The sequence below is a fragment of the Hydra vulgaris genome, chromosome 06 (genome assembly GCF_038396675.1).
Source record: "Hydra vulgaris chromosome 06, alternate assembly HydraT2T_AEP".
Taxonomy (NCBI): domain Eukaryota; kingdom Metazoa; phylum Cnidaria; class Hydrozoa; order Anthoathecata; family Hydridae; genus Hydra; species Hydra vulgaris.
The window spans coordinates 57,407,165-57,416,356 of NC_088925.1; the positions used below are offsets into that span (position 1 = coordinate 57,407,165).

At 25.4% G+C, this 9,192-nt stretch overlaps 1 long non-coding RNA gene across 1 annotated transcript; it reads right to left on the minus strand.

Annotated features, from left to right (window-relative positions):
- Positions 1-2,245: 2,245 nt before the first annotated feature.
- On the minus strand, positions 2,246-5,973 carry LOC136082011 (uncharacterized). The gene is made up of 2 exons (XR_010639338.1): positions 2,487-5,973; positions 2,246-2,408 (listed from the first exon to the last, which is right to left on the minus strand). It is a non-coding gene; the product is annotated as an uncharacterized LOC136082011 (long non-coding RNA).
- Between the last annotated feature and the right edge of the window lie 3,219 nt (positions 5,974-9,192).

Below are 9,192 nucleotides of genomic sequence, written 5' to 3' on the forward strand. Positions count from 1 at the left end.
GGTATCTTCAGCAACTTTTTGTGTGACAGCACCTATTTTCACAGCTTACTTATCATAATTATTTTGAGTCATTGCTTGTGGCATATTCATTAAAGTAGTGAATATTTTTATACCAGAATATCCTTGTCCAAGTGCACGCATTGCGTATACTGATCTACAATTAATATCATATCCTCTGTTACATTGTTTTGAAGTACAAAAATCATTTTCATATTTGAAGTTAAAGCACTTGATAAGTAACTTTGAGGCAAGTCCGTTTTTGACTTGCATTTTTTCGAAAAATGAAAAGGATAACCACTCGCCACATTGAGGACATGCTAAAACACTAAATATGTCAGATAATATAGAGCAATCTATAATCCTATATCCAGATATTTTCATTCTTGTAAAAGCTCTGGAACATTCAATTGGCTTTACCTTCTTTGCAGATACAGATGTAGAAAATTTTTTTAATCCAGATTCGTTATTTACCAAGTTATTATTGACAGTTGTAGTATTTAAATCAATCAAAATTGTTACAGAAGGATTATCATTTAACTCCATTTCAATATTTTTTTTGTCAAGACTGTTAAATTTCTTATATATATATATATATATATATATATATATATATATATATATATATATATATATATATATATATATATATATATATATATATATATATATATATATATATATATATACACACACACATAAGCATATATATATATATATATATATATATATATATATATATATATATATATATATATATATATATATATATATATATATATATATATATATATATATATATGATATATATATATATATATATATATATATATATATATATATATATATATATATATATATATATATATATATATATATATGTATATATATACTAATTACGAAAGTCATTTTTTAAATTTGTTCTGTATAAATATATTATTAAGTTAGTTATTCTAAATTTTTTATTTTTTCATTTTAGGTTTAAAATAAAAAAAAATTAGCAGATACAACGATATGAAGTTAACCACGAAAAATAAAAAATCAAACTTTGTGACATAGTTTTAAAAAAATTTACGTTTTCAAAACTATTTCACGTTTTCATCAAAACGCAAAAACTTTATTGTTACGTCTTTAAAACTTTAAAAGGGTTGTCACGGAGAAAACTCTCCGCGGAGTAAGTTGTCCGGTCGGACATTTTACTCCGGTGTCACGTTAAATAAGTAGATCGTTAAATAAGTAGCCAAAATGATATTCTGCGCATGCGTTAGTTCACGGATATTTAACGTATCAAGTCACGTTAAATAAGTAGACCGTTAAATAAGTAGACAAATTAAACAGTCGAGGCATTTTTTGTTAACCCAGACAAACAAATTAATAAAAACTTACGTTAAACGAACTTTAAGTCAAGCGAATTGTTATTTCACGGCATTTTTATAGCGATAGTTTACTACTTTTAATAATATTTAACTCACCAAAAAAATTCTAGTCGAAGTTTATATCTTTTTAGTATAGTATGGCAAGAAGCATATTTTTAAGAAAAACTTTTTTCTTTTCTTAGTCACTTACTGGATAAGTATACTAAAATAAAAGACATACTTTAATGATATTAAATAAAATAGTAATCTCCACGCAAATTTACTGTAATTGCTAAATAATTTAACTGCGCATTTTAGCAAAATGTTTCACGTTAAATTATATCTCATAATTGTATTTATTTTAAATTTAATATTTAATTAAAGAAAAGTTCTCACTAACAACTAAATTTTTTGATTAAAAGTAGTTGTTACATGATCGCACGCACATAAATGTAAGAAAAGTTACTGATATTTTCACAGCAAGAAGAAAAGCAGAAGATTTATTAATTAGTGTCTAGCTTTTTTGTGTGTGTTAATTTACCTTCCCAAGGCCGAGAAAGCCACTACAGTCGAGCAGGCATTTTTAGTTGAGGTTACAACCCTCTCTGAACTTTATAACACCGAAACACAAACCATGACGGACAACGCTGTTTTGCGGAAAAACAAGTTGAGCATGGTACTACTAGGGGCGTGGTGGTGATCGAACTTGAAACTTCTCGATTACGAGGCGAGCGCTCTACCACTACACCACTATTGCACTACTGTTTAATAACAACCTAGACGGTTGTTATTCGACGATTTTAGCGGTGTTATGTATATAGCACAATAATTTAGTATTTCTTACATATGTGATGTTTTAAGTTAAAAAGATATTAAAGAAACAACACACTTCATGCTAAACTAAAACTTTATTTTGAAAATAAGATCAAAAAATTCTTACACAATATAAATAACAAAATAAATAACATGGTTTCTGTGTCCTTTTGAAAAAATTTAACTTGGTTGAAACTTGGACATTTTGGGAAGAAATTCGATTTTCCACATGGAATTACAAGCCTATATAATATAGAAATATAGTATGACATAAATTGTATAATACAAATGCAGTGAAAAAAAAAATTAAATAATAAATACCTGCTTTTGTGAAAAGTACTTAACAACTGCATTGATCAATATATGTTAATGAATTTATTTTCAAAATGAACTCTAAATTTGTGCCAGAAAAGTACTTAACAACTACATTGATCAATATATGTTAATGAATTTATTTACAAAATGAACTCTAAATTTGTGCCATAAAAATTTAAATCTTTGAAATGTATGAATGTTAAAAATGCTAAAACAGTCACGCCATTTACAAGCCAGAATAGTCTAAACTTTTACAATATTCTATAATAAATTGATCAAATATCTCATTAAAATTAGAAATAAAATAACCATATTTTTAAACATTACTCTTGTCGTAGTAGAAGAACTTATAGTTAACTGCTACAAAAACAAACACTTGTAAGTAAAGAGTTTAATAACAGTAGCTATTAACTATATATCAATAATCCTAATTGATATAATAAATAACTGATAAGAATAAAAAATAAACTACAAAGTAAGCAAAACAAATCATCATGCCAATAACGAAATAAAGAAGAAGCAATAGTTGACCTAAATTAACCAATTATATAACTTTAAACAACTATAAGACATATACAAACATAAAATAAATAACTAACTTATTAACTAAAATTTTAAATATATTAAATAACAAAAATAAACTAAATTATTAACTAAAACATAAGATAAATAAACAAACCGACGAAAGAAAACAAAAAAACTTTTTATGTGTAATTATGTCATAAAAACTAAAAAACACGCAGGAGCAACAAGATACATAAACACTAATTATGTAACAGGAATTATAAATCCATATCCAGAAAAACTTGAATGACAATCAATTATTATTATTTTGTCTGCACTTACAAAAATGATTGCAATCAATAGAAAAGGCAGACCTTTTATGACCGTCTAACACAGTAACGAAAGGAAACATTTCTAATACACCATTCTTAATACATTTTAGGCAATGTTGCCTTATATCATTATGTTCCCATATAACTAAACTTGGATTGATACCATTACACAAAGCTGACTACCTGAATTAAAACAACTAAAAGTACACGAACTTTGAAACCCAGATATTTTAGGAAACTGATATGAAAGCAAACATTGTGCTATATCAATCAAGGTGTTGTCAAGCTAGCCAGATGGATTTCTTAAAATATCTAAGGTTTTTTTTTTAGACTGTGTTGACAATTTTGAATAAAAATTACTGGCACTATAATAACTGCACAAAAAACTTAAGAAAACTTTGAACTTCTACATTCACTTTTTTTAATTATACTATCAGATTTAACACTTTCTACAACACTATCAACTGGCTTCTCTTCTTTAACTGATAAAACTTTGTTACTATAAATATAGTTACTATTACTATAGTTATTATTAGTATTATAATTGCTAGGAGACGTAGGAAAATCACTTCACTAACTTTTATTTTCTTTCTTTCTAAATCATACATTAATGTGGATGTAATCTTTAACGCTGTGGAAGTAGAGTTTGTATTTTCATCATATGGTTTTTCGTTTATTTGCAAACAATAATTATGTACTTTTAAAATATTTGAAGAGATAAAACTTAGATTTTCTTCGAAGTAAGGCTTCATATTGGGGAAAGCTACAGCTGATTTCCAAACTTTACCATTAAGAGACACAACAGCTTTAGTTGGCTTAAAGTCGAGCCAATCATGCTCCATATAGTTACCTTTGCGACCTATCTTTTAGTAATTTTTCACTAAAACCATGCCACCTATTTTAAAATTAAATGACTTGAAACCTTTTAAATGTTTTTTATCATTGTATTTTTGCATTTTTTTTTTGTGCAATATAGATATTATTATTCACTATGACATGAACTGCAATACTGGAATCAATTATTTCTTGAATCTGTGATTCAGTTTAATTACTTTCTTGTCCTACCAAACATTAAAAATGGAGTGAACTTAGTTGAAGATATACACATGTATGGAGACCAAATAATACTGGTTCTAATAAAGTATCCATAATTATCTTGGGATTCTTTAGCTACTTTTGAAAGATCTCGCTTAATTAATCTGATTTGTTCTCTCATCTTGTCCATTTGTTTGTGGATGATAAGCAGATTTTATTAAATGCCTTATATTGAAAGTAGAAAATAAAAATTCATTCAAGTTATTTAAAAATTCATTCAAGCTATTGAAAAATTCTTTTGGAGGACCAAATTGATAAAACAAAGTAACAAGACACTTAGAAACAAAAAAAGCAGATTTTTCTGGTATTGAAAATACGCCGACATGCTTACTCCAAAGGTCAGTAACAGTTAAAATGTATTTATTACCTTGTGTTGTAAGCGGAAGGGGACCAATGAGCTCAATACCTAAAAACTCCCACAATTAGATGACCTTAATTGGTTTCAGTACCGGAGCACGAATTTTAATCTTCTCCATGCACTGGCACTTGTCGCATTCATTCACCCATTTTGTAATATCACTAACCATAGCTAGATAACATTATGCAAACAATATGATAAGCATTTTGTACTGGAAAAATTTACTATTATAATTACAATTACATTATGTTAGAAAATGAACCATGTTGAAAATCATTTTTAATGCAAAGAAGACAATTATTATATAAGAAAATTTGATAAAAAATATATCAATTGAAATATTTAACCCTGTTACCTAGCTAATAAGCTCCATGATTAGAGTGGTGCACATCTCTAAAAGCATGTTTTTTTTTCTTTATTTGTTAAAAGAAGTTGCAGCTTACTAGAAGCAGTTACATAGTACAGCCTTCCATCTAAGTGAAAAATATAAAAAACAAATGTTTCCACACTTTCATCAAACTATTTCAATAAATGTTCATTTGAAGACTAGTTTGCAGAATTTTGTTTGCAATGTTTACATTTGCATTCCAAAGGTGTATGCAATGGTTACTTTTGAGTATTTGCAGAAGTTTATGCAATATTATTCATTGCATAACTGTTTCTGTAATGTTTAGAATCGTATATAAATTGTATGCAAACGTTTACAACACATGTAAACATTGGTAAACACATGTGGCATGTGTATGCAAAACGTGTATGCAACGGTTACTTTTGTATATGTTCATTTGAAGATTATTCATTTGCAGAATTACAACTGCAACCTTTACAATCGTATATAAATTATACGCAAATGTTTACATTTGTATACAATGTTTACATTTTATCTCAGATTAAATTCTAAATCTTCAAAAAAAGTTAAAGTCCAAATACAAAATTACTCTTAATATTAATACATACCAGTAAACTGAAATTTTTTAGCATATTTTAGAAATGATTTACGCTGTTTTAAACTCATACATTTCTTAATTGTTCCATCATAAAGATATTTTTAACATCTTCAAGAGAGTAATCGTGGTCAGCCATCTTTTTTGTTTATAAGCAATGTTACTTATTTAACGCTGGGTTTTAGGATCCCAGTTTTAAGTGTTTTAGCGTTTTTACGCATGCGCAGAACTGTTTGTCTACTTATTTAACGAGCTACTTATTTAACGCGACACCGGAGTAGAACGTCCTAGTTTGTCCTATTCGTCCGTTTAAGACAATTTACTCCGGCGCAAACTGTCCTACGTTGGAGTAAACTGTCCTACAGTTCCTTTTAGCGGAAGTTTACTTCGGACCACTCCAGCAATGTGTTTTAGCGTTTGTTTAAACGATGGTATGAGAACGCGTGTATTATTCTGCTGCATAAAGACTTTAACACTTTATATACTAAGGATAATATTATTATAATTAACATAGTTATATTATGCGTCATGTAACTCATACAAATAAACCTGAAGCTTTTTAGTTCACAAGGTCATTTTTTTACCGGTTTAAAAGTTTAAACAAATGTTAACACTGACATGTTTAGAACTTTATATTTCGTTTCAGGTTTAAGTTAAAAACAGTAAAAAAATAAAAACTATGTTTTTTATTTTACCTTGTCTGAAACTTATTTTAGATTCAGAATCACAGCCGTACCCACAATTTTGATATTAGGGGGCCCTAGGGTTCTTTTAAAAGAGAAAGGGGATAAAAAATTTGTTAAAATTATTTTACCTATATGTTTTTCCCTAATAATTATAATTTAAAATTTTTTTGGAGGGGCCAAGGCTTCCCCAGTGGTTACGGCTCTGAGAATATATATATATATATATATATATATATATATATATATATATATATATATATATATATATATATATATATATATATATATATATAAATACATATATATATATATATATTATATATATATATATATAATATAATACATATATAATACAATATAAATACATATATATATATATATATGTATATATATATACATGTGTACATTGAATATATATATTCTAATAATATTAATACATATATATATATATATATATATATATATATATATATATATATATATATATATATATATATATATACATATATATATATATATATATATATATATATATATATATATATATATATATATATATGTATATATATATATATATATATATATATATATATATATATATATATATATATATATATATATATATATATATGTATTAATATTATTAGAATATATATATTCAATATTATAAGAATAATTGATTTTTTTTAAAGTGAAGTTTTTTCAGCTCCTATAGCAACGCCCATATCAACGGCAATTTTCTGACTTTTAGTAAACTAAATTTTTTATTTAGTACCTAACTGTTTTGCAACCTTTATTTCAATATATGTAGTACCTAATTAACTTTGGCCACATATATTATTAATATATTTTTTTTAAATGTGTTTTAAACAGAATTCTTTTTTTTTGAACTTGTACAAAACATAAAATTGAAAATGAAAACTTGAAATTTTCAGGGTGTACTCTTCTACAATTACTTGAGGTACTGTTGCAGTATCACAGTAAACTCATGATAATATTTTAAGTTTTGAACAATTATCTTAAATAAAAAATGGATTTTTTATTTTTGCTATAACTGCTTAGATCTGCCATTATGATAGAAAAATTTTTATCAAAAATTTCCAGGCCAGTAAAAACGTTCTGAAACCTTGTAGCGCTTGTTCTTCTAAGGTGATAAGTAAGATGTTTACTATGACAAAAACAAATAATTTACTTTCTCTGCTCTTTGCTAAAAATAATCTCAACCCATAAACCCTTCTTTGTCATATTTTTTAATTATCTTCCATTCCAAACCTGGAAAACAAATATTCTCTTTTCATTGGAAGTACAACTAATGGGATAGACCCCTTTAGTTAAGTAAATATTAATATTGAGAAAGTCTTGTTCTTCTTTTTCATCATTCACTTAATCCATTTTATTTAAGAAACTAAAGTAAGTTTTTTTAAAAATTGCATCTACCAAACTGGTTGACTTCGTCAACCAAATTATATATTTTGACAAAAAAAACCTAATAATGTAGGTCATTTACGAAAAGTTTAAGTAAATACCAGCTAATAATATTAATGATGCAAATAACAATGATAAAAATAAAATAACTAACTGAAACAATTACAAGAATGATAAGATAATTTTATAATTTAAAAAAAATCAGTATTTATTTTTAAACAACAATAATAATAAGCTAAAGCAGTTGGAAACTGCTTTAGTTTGTCACTATTCTATTAAATAAACCGTTCCATTAATGACACACAACTGCATAAGCAACGATGATATGTTTGTTTGATTAGATAAGGTATACTTTGTGGGATTTAAGAAATAGTACAACAGACATAATATAGTAGAGTAAATAAATGTAAATAAATGTAAAATAAATGTAATAAAATAAAGATACAAAACAGCAATAAGATATTATCTAACTACAATTAAATAATACTTTGCAATGTTAGCTGAAAATAAAACTAATCCTACCTTTATTGAGTTGAATTCAATTTTTCCTTAACTGTTAGTGAATGATTAATAAAGTAAACTTCAATTTATGGAAGTTTACTAAATTAAAACCATATTTCAACAGTGGGCAAACTAAAATAAAATAAAGGCAAAGTTAAAATTAATGAAATAAAGGAATAAAAAAGAATCATTTTTTTAAATATAATTATTTAATAATAAAACAAATCAAAAACTTTGCATTTTTTAAAACCTTATAACAAATGACTTCTTCAAACTCCATAAATAAAAAAAAAAAAATCTAAATAAACAAATAAAGCATAAATAAAATTATAGACAAAATAAGTATAAATATAAAGAAGAAGAACAATAATGCTTTAAACTAATACTACTCTTTAAGCTAATACTACTATTTAACCGAAATTTCTTGCTTATTTATCATAAACTAACTACAACTTGTAAAATCAAACAATTATCTCACTTGTTGTACAATGAAAATGATTACTTGATTTTAAGTCTGATATAAAACTTTATGACACTCACAACTGAAAATGTAACTCACACACATACATACAGATACAAAAAAAAAAGAAGAAGAAAAACATCATAATACTATTATGATATGACTCATGTCTTTATCAAAATACAATAATATTACAATTACTATTATTAGTAGTAACTATATATTAAAATTTTATATAATCAAAATTATAAATAGATATTTTATTATAAATTTATAGAAATGGCGCAGTAACTCATAAGTGTTAAAACTGAAATTACATTGAATTTCAGTTTATAACAGCCAAAAAAGTTAACAAGGATTAAAAACAATACATAAGAGATCTGAGATTTGAGGTTAAAATTTAAAGT